The sequence below is a fragment of the Schistocerca americana genome, chromosome X (genome assembly GCF_021461395.2).
Source record: "Schistocerca americana isolate TAMUIC-IGC-003095 chromosome X, iqSchAmer2.1, whole genome shotgun sequence".
Taxonomy (NCBI): domain Eukaryota; kingdom Metazoa; phylum Arthropoda; class Insecta; order Orthoptera; family Acrididae; genus Schistocerca; species Schistocerca americana.
The window spans coordinates 509,060,920-509,075,818 of NC_060130.1; the positions used below are offsets into that span (position 1 = coordinate 509,060,920).

The 14,899-nt window shown below is 37.7% G+C and overlaps 1 pseudogene; it reads right to left on the reverse strand.

Moving 5' to 3' along the window:
- Positions 1–14,507: 14,507 nt before the first annotated feature.
- On the reverse strand, positions 14,508–14,625 carry LOC124556949 (annotated as a pseudogene).
- Between the last annotated feature and the right edge of the window lie 274 nt (positions 14,626–14,899).

Here is a 14,899-nt window from a genome sequence, read left to right on the forward strand (position 1 = left end):
CTCAGTAACTCAAGCACCCTCTGCCACTGCAATATAGGACGTCCATTGGCTGCACTCAGAGCTACTTGTACTCTAATGCACTTTGCAATGGGATGCAATGCAGATGTTGCAGCTGGACTCCATTCATTGCTGCACTGTCTTCTTCTGGGTCTTCATGTGTTTTGAGAAATACAAGTTATGTAAATCTTCTGTTTGTTGTGTTAGCTTGTTCACTAATAATTTCTGCTTCTGTCCAGCTTTCCTATGATGATGGTTGCTGCACCACTCTATAGCCCACCTCTCCTTACTGTTGTATATAAAGGTATACACAACAGTTGTCAGCCAAAATATCTGTACATAAAATCCTAGATGCACTCCAGAAAAATGATGGAATACGAATAAAATTGTTTGGTAATTATGTGTCATGCCTTTCTTTTCAAACCATGTCCCAACAATAACAACAGTAGCATATAAAATGTAGTGTGCTTTACAAACATGTATTTTTGTTTATTATTATTGCGGGTATGTTAAATTATGTTCTGAAATATCCAGTTACAATGTTGGAGCATTTGCCTCATTTAAAGGTATTTGTTTTGGATCATTATACTATGAACAAGGTTTAGTTGCCCAGAACATCTGATTCTCAAGGTGGAACACTTTACCATGAATAGGCATAGTTGTAAAAATATTTCCTTCCAAATCAGATTCTCATGGTGGAGCAGTTTACCAATTATTGGGATGGTTATAAAATTATTTCTTTCCAAATGATTTTTGTAAATACTGTAACTACAACATTTACACATGTTTCCCGAACTGTTTAAGTAGTTCAACACTATTCAGAGGCCCATATGGTTTCCAGTTTAAAAATCATAGGGTGCATGCACGAGCAGCTACAAATCATAGTGTGTATGCACAAGCAGAAACGGATATGTTTATGAATATATAATTAATACTGGAAATGTTCTTCTGGGATATATTTTGCAGTTTGCTGCCCTACAGAAACAAATGTATAAATTTTTAAGATTAATTTCCATAAATACTAGTAGTATTTTCCATAAATACTGGTAGTTATCTGTAACCTTTACTGGTTTAGTGACTTTCATATACCCAGTTTGAGGATAGGACGTGAAGCAGTACGTTTTCCATTATCATAAAAAGGATGTTACAATTATTTGTCGTAGTACAAATAAATGTCTGTCAGCAAAATGAATCTTAGGTGTAATTAACATGTCTATACCTGTGTGGGAATAACACAGAAACTTTGCCCAAAGTATTCCTGTGCGTTATGATTTTAGTTAACTGCCGACTGTTAACAGTTCCAAGCTGTCTAAGTGGTACTGAAAAATTTTCCAACTAATAAGCTATGTGAAGTTGTCTGTTCAGTGTTTGTAAGATGTAAATTAATCTAAATTAAGTCTTACTTTGAAGTCACACAGTTGTTTACAATATACTAAGTTATACAAGTTGTGCTGCCAAAAATGTGGCCCATGGGGTTTAGTGGCAAGAAAGCATAAAGTAATTACTTTCAATGATCCTCCATCATAATAGTGAAAGAGTATCTGATTCGTGATAATCATTTGTATTAAACATTGTCCCAACAGGCCTCGGAAGGACAAATTGTACTGACTGACCATCATGTCATCCTCAGGTGGATCCATATGTCGAGGGGGATGTGTTGGCAAACTGATCTCCCAACTGATGTCAGTTATCATGACCTGAACTGCTATTTCTGTCAGATAGCTCCTCAATTGGCCTCACAAGGGCTCAGTGCACCATGCTTGCAAACAGCACTCGGTAGACCCAGACTGTCACCCATCCAAAAATTAGCCAAACATGGCAGAACTTTCAACTGCTGCAATCAGATAGGAACCAGTGTCATTACTGTGGCAAAGCCATTGACACTCTGTGTTAAAAGCTTTCACTCTCTTATCCAACAACATTGTGCCAGCATTACATCAAAAGTCAACTTTGGCAAGAAGTATATAATACACAGGTCATGAATGATAATATAACGCTTATTGAACTATCGTTCATTACTTTCTCTGACATCTATCTCCCACTGAATCACGACCAACAGAACAAGAGAAGAAGTAAGGAATGTGTTTGGATAAATAATGCAATTTAAATATGCTGATGAAGGAAGTGAGAGATCATGATTCCATAACCAATAGCTATTGTTCAATTGATGGAATTAATTGCAGAGAATACTGCAAACAGGGAACTTTGAAATCCCTACCTTACTATGAACAGTAGAGGGTTTCTGTACCTGCCATGGTTGCAGCAGGTAACAAGGTATAAGTGTATAGTTCCTGAGAAGAAGCATGAGAAACAGTTATCACATCAATAAGTGTATAAATTACATATTACTACCATAAAGAGTTACTGATACAAAAGTTGAGATAAAAAATATGAAACTTCCACTACACATCTGCAAATCACGTCATAAAATTTTCCTGTCAACAACCATAAAACAAAATTAAAATTTAATTTGTAAAAGCAAATATAAAGAAGATAACTGAATCAGTTATAAAATCAATGAGGAGTCAAAACTCAATTGCGTATCACAAAATATCACTTAGGCTTACGAAGATCTACACACCATATATTAATGCTGTATTCTGATATGTTTTTAAGATATATTCTGCTTCCAGTCATAAAACATTCATTGCTACAATTACTTTCTAGACTAACAGAAGCCAGTCATGTAGACATCTATACGTCTACTGTCTCATTACCAGTGATTTTACCGGCTTTTGCAAAGGTCAGGAGCAATAAAATATTAGAGTATAATTAAGTTGTTGTTTTGACTAGTACTGGCATGCAGAATCAAGCAAGCAACATTACAGAAAATCCAATTTATTGACTGTATGTGGCATACTTTCAGAAAAAACTCTTATGTTGGCAATAGCAACCATCTTCTTTGATATAAGATTAATTATTGCAGTGAAGAGTCCCAATCGTAGTATTACATGTTTTAAAACATGTCAGAATTACAGGAAATCCACATGAATGAATCCTTTGTTCATGCTTTAGGAGTAAAGGAGACCACTCAAAAAACAGCATAAGTGTTGAGTCATCGACAGTCACATATTAAAGAGAAATGTAACTTGCTTCCTTTTGGAATAACTCTTTTGTCAAGCTGGAGTACAAATATACATACAAAACACTCACACACTGGTGTGGTTTCATTCCGCGAGCTGTGTCTGCAGCCAAGAAAATGTAGGGACACAGGTGTGTACGTGTGTGTGTGTGTGTGTGTGTGTGTGTGTGTGTGTGTGTGTGTGTGTGTGTGGGTGGGTGTGGGTGTGGGTGTGTGTTTGTGAGTGGTCTCCTTTACTCCATTATTTACAAGGGAATTGTTTATATGGATTTTCTGTGATTGTGATGATAATACTCGTAGATGTAAAAAGGAAATGTGAACAGTCGAATGAAATAATTAACATTATATCAAAGAAGAATGACATTCCATTGGTGAAAATGCCACATTCACCACCTTATGAAGAAACTGATAGCTGCTACCTTCAGCTTGAGAAGAACCTATATCATCACTGGCCGTAAAACACAAAGTATCAATTACTTTCCGCCTTTGCCTTTATTCTGTCTTGTGGTACCATCTTCTTAATGATGAAAACTGCATGGCAGAATAACAAGAATATGGAAGGAAGAAATCGCTACTCACCGTATAGTGGAGGCAGTAAGTCAGAGACAGGCACAATGAACAATGCTAACAAAATATTAAAAGGTCTGTACAAAGTCCTTTTCCTGCACTTTCACACAAGCACAACTCACAGATATGTGGCCGTTGTCTCAGGGTGCTGAAGCCCAACTGGCAGTTGGCCTATGGCGCTCTGAGACAGTGGCCATGTTTCTGTGAACTGTGCTTGTGTGAATGTGTGTGCAGAGAAAGGGCTTCATCCAAGAGATTTAATATTTTGGCAGTCTTTTTCATTGAGCCTGTCTGTGGCTGAACGTCTTCTCCATGTGGAGGGTATCATATATTGGTTGGATTCTGTGCTTCAGTACCATGATTTGACTAACAAAATGTCTTATTGTATCATATTTTGGGTTGACTTTGTGCTCTCTGGAGGATAGTCTCAATCCAGAATTAGGGTAACACATGGTATGTAGTATACATTTAACATATAATGGGTTTAAAGAATCTCAGGATTCTAATCCCACTTTCACTGTGCAACCAGATACTCATGAGGTTTTTAGTCAATAATATGGACCTACTAAGGAATGGAGACTAATAAAATGATTTACGAATTTCAGAAAACATGCCAACAATGAATTTAGTACTAAACCAAAAGTTAGTAGTGAAGTTTATTCCTTTAAAAAAAATTGAGATGGATTTTAAATGGTAAAAGAATGGAAACATTCTGCCCTTGCTCCAACAGCTCAGTTCAGGCACTTTGGCTCCCATTGCTAACATCTCATCATCGACTGTAATACTGTAGGCATCTGATGAAGGAACTTTAAATTTTCGCCATAGATTTTGGGAAGAAGTATTTTCTTATGAAAGTTTTGAAACTATTTCAGACACAAATATAATGGTCATAAGTACAACATTAAATCTGAAAGTAACATAAAAAATGAGTTTGGCGAACTCTTTCTGTCCCGTAGAATAACAGTGTTTTACGTATTGCTGGCTTACTTAGTGTGGATTAAGTATTTATGTGTGCCTATTACTGAACTATTAAATATACTTATATTACATAAACTCATCAATATGGAATCAGATTTCTGTATCAATATTTTTGAATGCCTTGCAAAAAAAGAAAAAATAATAATAATAATAATAATAATTTGTTAACATTATTATTTTGTATACAAGGGGCATTTGAAAAGTCTGTCCAAAATAAAAACTAGTTACGTGTTTAGGGTAAACGTTTTCTATTTTTTGACATAGTCTCCTTTCAGACTTATACACTTGTCCAACACTGTTCTAATTTATTGATCCCTTCCGAATAAAATTAATTGTCCTAGTCTGCAAAATAGCTATTAGTTGCTGCAATCACCTCCTTGTCTGAATGAAATCTTTGTCCCACTTGCCATTTCTTCAAATTGGGGAACACATAGTAGTCCAAGGGAGCCAAGTCTGGAGAATACGGGGCTGGGGATGTGAAACAAGTTGGAATCCTATTCCATTAATTTTGCGACCACAACTGCTGAGGTGTGTGCTGCTGCATTGTCTTGATGGAAAAGGACATTTTTTTCGGTCCAATCACCGGCGTTTTTCTTGCAGCTCGGTTTTCAAACGGTCCAATAATGATGAACAATATGCACCTGTAATAGTTTTACCCTTTTCCAGACAATCGATGATGATTATCGTTTGTGAATCCCAAAAGACAGTCGCCAACACCTTTCCGGCTGAAGGAATGGTCTTCACCTTTTTTGGTGCAGATTCTCCCTTGGTAACCCATTGTTTAGATTGTTGTTTGGCCTCAGGAGTATAGTAATGTATACATGTTTCATCCACAGTGATGAAACAATGCATAAAGTCCTGCAGATTCTTCCTGAAAAGCTGCAAACCATCCTTGCAACACTTCACACGATTCCATTTTTGGTCAAGTGTGAGCAATGGCGGAACTCATCTTGTGGATAGCATTCTCATGTCCAAATGTTTATGCAAAATATTATGTACCCATTCATTCGAGATGCCCATAGCACTAGCAATCTCATGCACCTTAACTCTTCTGTCATCCATCATCATATCATGGATTTTATCAAGGATTTCTGGAGTCGTAACCTCCACAGGGCGTCCAGAACGTTCAGCATCACTTGTGCCCATATGGCCACTCCAAAAATTTTCAAACTCCTTATAAACAGTTCTAATCGAAGGTGCAGAGTCACTGTAATGTTCATCAAGCTTCATTTTAGTCTCCTGAGGCGTTTTGCCTTTCATAAAGTAATGTTTAATCACCACACGAAATTCTTTTTCATCCATTTTTTGACAATCACTCAACTTCCTTGATTCACACGAATGTCAAACACAAAGAAATAGACCAATATAGCTTAAACTTGGTGTACATTCTTTCCAAAGCTGCTACTAACTAAACATGACCTTGATACGTGCCGGTGGTGCCATCTATTGGACTTTATACGGACTTTTCAAATGCCCCTTGTATGGTATAGTGTTCTACAAAAGGTCTATATAGCATGTCAATGACTAGACTGAGTCAATCTGAAGGGTCTAGTTGCACTGAGTTAAAGAATGACTATATATATGATGTAACTGAGATTTCCAATCAAAGTGGAAAAGCTTTCTTGCAGCAAACTCCTCATACAGCAATTAACGCCCAAAACCTTTGGCACACTGTAGTCAGCATATGTAGGCACATCATAAATCTCTTGATACTTTTCTCTTTTTTCTCTGTGTCCAAACAGCTTTAGTAAAGGTGGTGACAAATTAAATAAAGGAATAAAACCTAGAGCGTAGTCTGCAGAAACATACATCACATAGTGCAATATGATTAACAATTTCTTCACTGCACAGTATCCTATATGCTATCTATGTTTCAAGAAGTACATCCATTGATTGAGCCATAATGTGGAAATCCCCTTTTAGAGACAATATACCAAAGTGAATTTAGTCAGAACTTTTATGTTGGGAGCGTTCCACTACAACAGACTGCAAATGATATTCTGAATATATACTTACATATCAGCTATAACAGTAATCTGCACTAACAGTTTATGTGATTACAGCACATCTGCTGCATTGTAATGTGACAATACATATACCAGGAGTATACTTATCACTATGCAGCTCATTACAAGATTAGTGGTTAACATTACTCTCTGTTCTTCTCCCATACCATTGGTATTTGTAATACCGCTAATGGTTTTAGTAATACTCTATTTACCAATTGGAACAGATGGCTTCTTGGTAACCGCTGGATCATCCTTTGCTGTGAACATGTTGGTGTCATTTGGATGGCTATCACAAGACAGTTAGGTTAATGGAGAATGAATTTGCTCCATATCTTCTTATGAGAGAGCACAACCCATATCAAATGGTCATGGAGCAGCCGAGGCATGAACATATTTACAAGCAAGAATCCACAGGGGTTCAAAATGGCAGAATGAATGTGCCCTGTGGTGCCAGGTTGAGTTTCCATCCATGCCATCTGAAACAGTTCAGGAGAAAAGTGAGTGGTGAATTTAAAAACATGTAGCAAATGAGTGACCATAAACTGCCAGCAAGTCCTTACATTATCTGCAAGTGAATAATAATCACCACCATACCAGGACTCCCCTCTCATCTTATGTAAGCATTATGCAATTATGATACCTGTACGTGCTTAAACTGTCTTCAGTTCCAAATGATTTCTGATGCATTTTTTATAGAGATATAATATGTATTTTACTTAAGTTTTATCATCCTTCGGGCTTCAAGTCTTGAAGCACTAATGCAAATATCTGTGTGTGCTGAATGGTACAGATATGGCTCTGAACTGTATAGGTGTTCAGAAATATGTTGCATTACATCAGTTCATTGCTAAAATCAGAGCCAACTGATGGTAGCCAGACATTGGGATTTTCTGATCATAGCATCTGGCCTTGAAGGTGGCTATTTTACGCAAACTGAGAACATTACATCACACAACTGATACAGTAGCCTGTAGAGAGCTTAGTGCCTTAAAGACATTGCTGAAAGCATGCCATACTCAGCTAGCATCAATGACATAGCCATGATTAGAGGCAATGAGATCCTGTGATTTGCCATTTTTGTGTCACATACACAATTAACACACGATATGAAAAAACTTACTTATAGTCCACACTTAATTATTTCCCAAGGCTACAGAAGTGTTATTCATTCAACATGATATCTATCACTAATTCAGTTGCTGGTCAGTGTAATCAGAACAACAGAAACACTCTCTTCATTACATTGATGTCACTAAGTTCATTGTGCACAAGTTTGTTATTTCCATAATTTTTTTAGATTTGTGTACATATTAAGGTATATTTAGAATTGTTAGTAATGTTATCACAATAATGTTTTTATTTAGGTCCCTGTAATTAATTTACTTAGCCAACAAAATGTATTGTCAAAGATATTTTCCAGTTCTGTAAAGCTTATGTTTTCCTCCATATTCATGAATAAAAGTTACATAACAACTAGAACCAAGATGCAACTACCTTCACAAAAAACCTTAAGTATAGCTTATCACTGTAAATTATCTCCAAATGTACAAAATGATGATGATGATTATTATTATTAAATCACCTACAACCAGAAAATTCATTGACATGTTGCAACCTACATGAATGTTCTTTGGGCCTTCAAAAAATATTCTCAGGGCCAGGAGTTTGCTTGCTCTTTCATCTTTCTCACCATCTCCTTCGCAGACAAAGGCCAAGCTTTTGCTTTATGTAATATAATTAGTACCTCAGTACTGTCAGTAGTGCAGTATACACAGTTATTTGCAACTTGTTTGATAAGTAAGAAATAAGTAAAGTTTGGAGTATCAAATAACTACCGATACATCTGAAGTCCATTTCATTTGTACCTGAAACACAAAAGTTGCAACAGATACACTTCCATATCATATTTTCGTAGTAAATGTTTGTGCCTTGTATTGAGTTAGGTAGTATGGCAATTATTTAATTTCAAGCAATAAAAGGTTTCTTCTTCTCCTTAAGTTTCAAGTTTCGTAGTAGAAATAACACTAACAAAATATTTTACTTCATAGCCATCATCATACATTTTAAAGACTTGAGCAACATATTAGTGACCTCTCATGTCAGTTTTCTGCTCTAGTTTGACTACAATGAAGTCCCCCTCTTCACTGTTTCATAACAGCACCCAAGTTGTTCCCAATTGTCATTAACAACATAGGCTTCAATGGACACACCTTGCAGTTTGCAGATGACATGACATCATCCTCAAAAGGGGGGAACATATTTCAAGCTGTTCATCAAGTAGATGTCCTTCTCAATTAGGACAAGGCCTGGTTCATCATGAACAAGATGAAAAGTAACGAAGACAAAATGCTGAGACTGATATGCACACTAAGTGATACTGGAGCACTGGGTGACACAGCAGCTGTTAAGCTTCTGGGTATTTTCTTTGATACCAAATTAATGTGGCAACAGCACATCGAACATTTTCGTTTCAAACTCTTGTGGGTTCTATAACTTTTGACGAAACTAAAAAGTGCATTTTCACAGCAGTACCTACTAACAGTGTACTATGCAATGTTCCACGGCCACTTCAGCTATGGGCTGTTACTGTGGAGCCATTCTGCCAACTGCAAGAATGAGCGTTATTACTAAAGAAAACAATGAGGATCATTGACTCAAGTAAAACGAATTTTTTCCAGAATAGGCACTCTGTTTTCAGACAATAAATTTTAAGTTTCTTAGTTCACACAAAGACAAATCATGAGATATACAGAAAGAGAAATAAAGTTCATCAACACAGCACTCACTGTAAAGACAGTATAAACAGACCAAAATGCAAATTCACTACATGCAGAACAGTTTCCCAGTGGTGGCAATAAAAGTTTTTAATGCTCTACCTAAGGATATTCAGTCATTACCAATTGAACAATTTAGAACTAAAGCTTCTTGTTGTGGTCTTCAGTCCTGAGACTGATTTGATGCAGCTCCCCATGTTACTCTATCCTGTGCAAGCTTTTTTATCTCCCAGTACCTACTGCAGCCCACATCCTTCTGAATCTGCTTAGTGTATTCATCTCTTGGTCTCCCTCTATGATTTTTACCCTCCACACTGCCCTCCAGTACTAAATTGGTGATCCCTTGACGCCTCAGAACATGTGCTACCAACCGATCCCTTTTTCTAGTCAAGTTGTGCCACAAGCTCCTCTTCTCCCCAATTCTATTCAGTACCTCCTCATTAGTTATGTGATCTACTCATCTAACCTTCAGCATTCTTCTGTAGCACCACAATTCGAAAGCTTCTTATTCTCTTCTTGTCTAAACTATTTATCATCCACGTTTCACTGCCATACATGTCTACACTCCATACAAATACTTTCACAAACGACTTCCTGCCACTTAAATCTATAGTCGATGTTAACAAATTTCTCTTCTTCAGAAACGCTTTCCTTGCCATTGCCAGTCTACATTTTATATCCTCTCTACTTCGACCGTCATCCGTTATTTTGCTCCCCAAATAGCAAAACTCCTTTACTACTTTAAGTGTCTCATTTCCTAATCTAATTCCCTCAGCATCACACGACTTAACTTGACTACATTCCATTATCCTCGTTTTGCTTTTGTTGATGTTCATCTTATACCCTCCATTCAAGACACTGTCTATTCCGTTAAACTGCTCTTCCAAGTTCTTTGCTGTCTCTGACAGAATTACAACGTCATTGGCAAACCTCAAAGTTTTTATTTCTTCTCCATGAATTTTAATACCTACTCTGAACTTTTCTTTTGTTTCCTTTGCTGCTTGCTCAATATACAGATTGAATAACATTGGGGAGAGGCTACAACCCTGTCTCACTCCCTTCCCAACCACTGCTTCCCTTTCATGTCCCTCGACTCTTATAACTACCATCTGCTTTCTGTACAAATTGTAAATAGCCTTTTGCTCCCTGTATTTTACCCCTGCCACCTTCAGAATTTGAAAGAGAGTATTCCAGTCAACATTGTCAAAAGCTTTCTCTAAGTCTACAAATGCCAGAAACGTAGGTTTGCCTTTCCTTAATCTTTCTTCTAAGATAAGTCGTAAGGTCAGTATTGCCTCACGTGTTCCAACATTTCTATGAAATCGAAACTGATCCTCCCCAAGGTCGGCTTCTACCAGTTTTTCCATTCGTCTGTAAACAATTCCCATTAGTATTTTGCAGCTGTGACTTATTAAGCTGATAGTTCGGTAATTTTCATATCTGTCAACGCCTGCTTTCTATGGGATTGGAATTATTATATTTTTTTTGAAGTCTGAGGGAATTTCACCTGTCTCATACATCTTGCTCACCAGATGGTAGGGTTTTGTCAGGACTGGCTCTCCCAAGGCTGTCAGTAGTTCTAATGGAATGCTGTCTACTCCCGGGGCCTTGTTTCGACTTAGGTCTTTCAGTGCTCTGTCAAACTCTTCACGCAGTATCATATCAACCATTTCATCTTCATCTACATCCTCTTTCGTTTCCATAATATTGTCCTCAAGTACATCGCCCCTGTATAGATCCTCTATATATTCCTCCCACCTTTCTGCTTTCCCTTCTTTGCTTGGAACTGGGTTTCCATCTGAGCTCTTGATATTCATACAAGTGGTTCTCTTTTCTCCAAAGGTCCTTTTAATTTTCCTGTAGGCAGTATCTTATCTTACCCCTCGTGAGATAAGCCTCTACATCCTTACATTTGTCCTCTAGCCATCCCTGCTTAATCATTTTGCACTTCCTGTTGATCTCATTGTTGAGACGTTTGTATTCATTTTTGCCTGCTTCACTTGCTTCATTTTTGTATTTTGTCCTTTCATCAATTAAATTCAGTATCTCTTCTGTTACCCAAGGATTTCTACTAGCCCTCGTCTTTTTACCTACTTGATCCTCTGCTGCCTTCACTATTTCATTCCTCAAAGCTACCCATTCTTCTTGTACTGTATTTCTTTCCCCCATTCCTGTCAATTGTTCCCTTATGCGCTCCGTGAAACTCTGTAAAACCTCTGGTTCTTTCAGTTTATCCAGGTCCCATCTCTTTAAATTCCCACCTTTTTGTAGTTTCACCATTTTAATCTACAGTTCATAACCAATAGTTTGTGGTCAGAGTCCACATCTGCCCCTGGAAATGTCTTACAGTTTAGAACCTGGTTCCTAAATCTCTGTCTTACCATTATAATCTATCTGAAATCTTCTAGTATCTCCAGGGTTCTTCCATGTATACAACCTCCTTTCATGATTCTTGAACCGAGTGTTAGCTATGATTAATTTATGCTCTGTGCAAAATTCTACCAGGTGGCTTCCTCTTTCATTTCTTAGCGCCAAACCATATTCACCTACTATGTTTCCTTCTCTTCCTTTCCCTACTGTCGAATTCCAGTCCCCATGACTATTAAATTTTCATCACCCTTCACTGCCTGAATAATTTCTTTTATCTCATCATACATGTCATCAAGTTCTTCATCATCTGCAGAGCTAGTTGGCATATAAACTTGTACTACTGTAGTAGGCATGGGCTTTGTGTCTATCTTGGCCACAATAATACATTCACTATGCTGTTTTTAGTAGCTTACCCGCACTCCTATTTTTTTATTCATTATTAAACCTACTCCTGCATTACCCCTTTTTGATTTTGTATTTATAACCCTGTAATCACCTGACCAAAAGTCTTGTTCCTCCTGCCACCGAACTTCACTAATTCCCACTATATCTAACTTTAACCTATCCATTTCCCTTTTTAAATATTCTAACCTACCCACCTGATTAAGGGATCTGATATTCCACACTCCAATCTGCAGAACACCAGTTTTCTTTCTCCTGATAATGATGTCCTCCTGAGTAGTCCCCACCCGGAGATCCGAATGGGGGACTATTTTACCTCCGGAATATTTTACCCAAGAGGACGTCATCATCATTTAGTCATACAGTAAAGCTGCATGCCCTCGAGAAAAATTATGGCTGTAGTTTCCCCTTGCTTTCAGCCGTTCGCAGTACCACAACAGCAAGGCCGTTTTGGTTAGTGTTACAAGGCCAGATCAGTCAATCATCCCGACTGTTGCCCCTGCAACTACTTAAAAGGCTGCTGCCCCTCTTCAGGAACCACACGTTTGTCTGGCCTCTCAACAGATACCCCTCCATTGTGGTTGCACCTATGGTAGGGCTATCGATGTCGTTGAGGCACACAAGCCTCCCCACCAATGGCAAGATCCATGGTTCATGGGGGTTTGGCAGGGGGGGGGGACTAAAGCTTAGTGTATGCTAAAAGAGCAACATTTTTACAGTACAGAAGAATACTTTTCTAGTAACAGAACAGTGTCTGACTGAGCTGCAACTCAGTGCCAATGAAAACAACAGCAACTCTGGCATTTTACTACATGAACACCCTATTATTGTATGTTATTTTGAAATCTAATTCTTAAATTTATTTTTTAAGATACTCACATTAACATCATTGTTTCAATTGCAGTATTTTCTTAGTTTTACTGTAGTAATATTATTGTAAACTTGACGCTGTCTCTCCAGCCAGGGCTGGTGAATGACACAGACCTGGTAATAAAGGTAATCATTACATCACCACTTCTGGACCTGTTGGTATCAGAGGAATCAATGTACTGGACATAATCAGTATCTTGAGATTTGGTAATGCTCTCTTCCGGTATTTGGCATTTGAGCTAAGGCTTTACTTCGTTGAATATATGTTTTCTCAGCAACTGTTTTGACCTTCTACCTTTTTCTGCATTATCTCACTATTGTTTAACTGGATGTATTGGTAAGGACAGTTGATTTTCTTTCAGTTTTACCTCTTGATGGTTTCCTTGCACCAGTCTTAGCATATGGACAAACCTGTGCAGAATCTGTAATTTCTGGCTGCTGATTTTGCCTGATTTGCAATATTCTCCACATTTCCATCTCCCACTCTTTGCCAGTGAGTCATCAGCTGTTTATTGCTGAATTGGTGGAGGTCTGTCCAATTTATTTGATGAAAACAAATCCAGGTAAGTAAATATGTATGAATTGAAAGGTTTAATATTGCTAACACTAAAGCTTTTCAAGATGTTTCCAACAATAAAAGCCAAAGGTTATACTAACCCTACAAGGCTTCAATGTCTTATACGGTAATCCAGGGTGCACTAGCAGGTTTGTCTACGAAGTTATTCACTATATTCATGGTGTTAAATGAACCAATCCATCTAACCCAACATTTTATTGGCCCAGTTAACCTCACCTTTATCTTACCAAAAATCTTCAAAATAGTGTGAAAATGGCTTCATGCACAGCTTACATTTCATGGTGTATCAAAAAGCAATAAACAGTTAATTTTGCTGAGAAACAGAATTGTGTATTATTGCTGATTAAAATTTTAGGAGAACTATTAGATGGTAAGAAACAATTTTGCATTTTTGTATGCATCTCTAAGTTCAAATGGTATTCCCAGTCAGACGGTACTTCCAGCCTAAGGAAATGACTTTATGGTACGAAAAAATAAATTTCCCTCTTAAATTGTCAATTAATGTGATGGTCCAGTTAACCTGAGGTTCAGGTAACCGCAATCTCCCCTACCATTTTCAGCATTTTAATAGTTCTGATAAGTGGCACTATAAGTCACTATACAAAGGATAGGTCATTAAATGACACATAAGTTTCCACCAAAGAAATCCTGATGTAGGCTACACAGTTGACATTTAATGGATCCCTCATAAAAGCACTCTGCCTTCAGGCCACGAGTGGCCTACCGGGATCATCTGACCGCCGTGTCATCACCAGTGGAGCAGGGGTGTAGGGCCAGCACACCACTTTCCCGGTCGTAAGCCGGTATTCTTGACCGAAGCCGCTACTGTTCGGTCGAGTAGCTCCTCAATGGGCATCACGAGGCTGAGTGCCCCCCAAAAATGGCAACAGCGCATGGCGACCTGGATGGTCACCCATCCAAGTGCTGGCCACGTCCGACAGCGCTTAACTTTGGTGATCGCACGGGAACCGGTGTATCTACTGCGGCAAGGTCGTTGCCTAATGGATCCCTCATAGACATTATAATTACAATAATTTAACACTTGTATGTCGAAAACTTATTGGATGTAAATAGGGTTTTTTACAGTCTATGTTTCACTTTAAGAGAGGTAACAAGCAAAACAATGTAAATGCATAAAATAAAAACTCCTGATATTAATACAAAGTATTTGTTTAATTTGTATAATAAATGAGTTTTTTTCTCAAATCCAGTAAATTAATTATATTGCAGTACTGATACTGTTTTTCCAACAAGTTCAGAATCATTGTAAAAT